Genomic DNA, 1,724 nt, shown 5'->3' on the forward strand with positions numbered 1-1,724 from the left:
ACTTGTTGCTTGGACGCTTGACTGTTGTGTGGACTAATACGCAGTTACAACTCAAGTTGTTTTTTATATTATTAATTTGGTTATACGTATTATATATAAGTTCATATCAAAGAGTATTTAGAATTGTTTATAATTATAAGAAGAATAAATAAACTTAGATTCAGTTTAATTAAAACCTGGTGTTCCAACTTTCTTCATAATCCCAACACTTTCTAATTCAAGTTTTTTTACATGTTTGTAGACTGACCACAATGATTCCGAGTTACCTGCAATCAATTCAGAATTTTCAATTCAAGAGTTGATAGAAAATTTAAAAATACATAAGTTACCAAAAAAATGGAGCTGGGTTGATGAACGTCTCGATTTACCGGCAATAATTCTTTGTTATTTAGATTACATATCGTATGATGTGAAGTTTCGAGTAAAAATCGATAAGGCTCTTAATATACCTGTAAGAAATTTTTATATTATTTTGAACGACCTACTGGATATAGCTAATTGTATATATTTGCAGGTAACTAATGTTAAACTTAATAAATCAACAAATAGTGATTATATACTTCATAGTATGGAAAGCTTTTGGACATTTTTAAAAGATTTGGAGACCTCTCAAATGTGTAACGGCACAGAATTTGATTGTCAGAAGTATTGATAACATAAACCTTTCTTCTAATTAAACTTTCTTTATGTTTAGCATTCTATTCAAAATAATTTGTTATTATTATGATAGGTCATCAGAAACATGCACAGTATTTTTGAAAGCTGATGAACAATATAAAAAACAGGCGGGGTTATATAGGTGTGATGCATGTAAACAAGTAAAAAAAAATTTCATAATCAATTGTACCGACCTAAACGAGATGTCCATGATTATAACAAAAAACTCAAGCTTGAGCTGAATTCTGTCAAGAAAAAGTGTAGTCGTCTCAGTAATTAATTTTCTAAGGGACAACAATACCATTTAACGAATCCGACCTCTCGAACCGACGCGCTCTCTACCGACAGTTTAAGTCCTCCTATCATGCCTCATATACAGAGACGCATGCATAACACAGCGATCGTCCTCCTTTTATCTAGGCTTCGTGATTATTCATTTCGATGAAGAAGCTTATGAGGGGGTAAGACTTCGTCAAGAAAGAAAGGGTTAGGCAAGAAAGGGAAAGGTGCGAGAGGATATGCGAGGCTAAAAGTAACAAGGGGTATTCGCTCCGAGGGCAACCGTACGCAGCATCATCCATGGCGACAAAAATAACTTCACTTCAAGTGTTTATGCATGCAAAAAATGGGTATTGTAACGTCCACGTTTTCTAAATATAATATCCTAATTGAATTCCCGGCTGGAAATTTGCTCGCCGGAGTTCAGGGTCATAAACGGGGATCACATTAAAAATAATAAAATATAAACAAAACACTTTATTTTAAATAAATCAAAGAAAAAGGAAACCTTTTTATTGGCCTGATCATGTTAATAAACGATATAAACAATATAAACAAATTAAACAATATAAACAATACATGAGAACACTCTTTTCACACATATTCGCGGTTCAAAATCATTAACGCGATTCAGAATCAAGAAACAATATAAAAATAAACCAAAATACTCGAATACGAAAAGTAAAATTTTAGTCATAGTATTTGACTGATACAAACATATTAATATGTAAATAATTATTATCTATAAGTCTAAATGTGAGTGGGCAAATATCACAAATTAAGTATAA

General features: G+C 31.7%; 1 long non-coding RNA gene across 1 annotated transcript; it reads left to right on the plus strand.

The window, feature by feature from the left end:
* Positions 1–583: 583 nt before the first annotated feature.
* LOC123274742 lies at positions 584–934 on the plus strand. The gene is made up of 2 exons (XR_006511566.1): positions 584–645; positions 731–934. It is a non-coding gene; the product is annotated as an uncharacterized LOC123274742 (long non-coding RNA).
* The last annotated feature ends 790 nt before the right edge of the window (positions 935–1,724 follow it).

This window comes from Cotesia glomerata, unplaced genomic scaffold (genome assembly GCF_020080835.1).
Source record: "Cotesia glomerata isolate CgM1 unplaced genomic scaffold, MPM_Cglom_v2.3 scaffold_681, whole genome shotgun sequence".
Taxonomy (NCBI): domain Eukaryota; kingdom Metazoa; phylum Arthropoda; class Insecta; order Hymenoptera; family Braconidae; genus Cotesia; species Cotesia glomerata.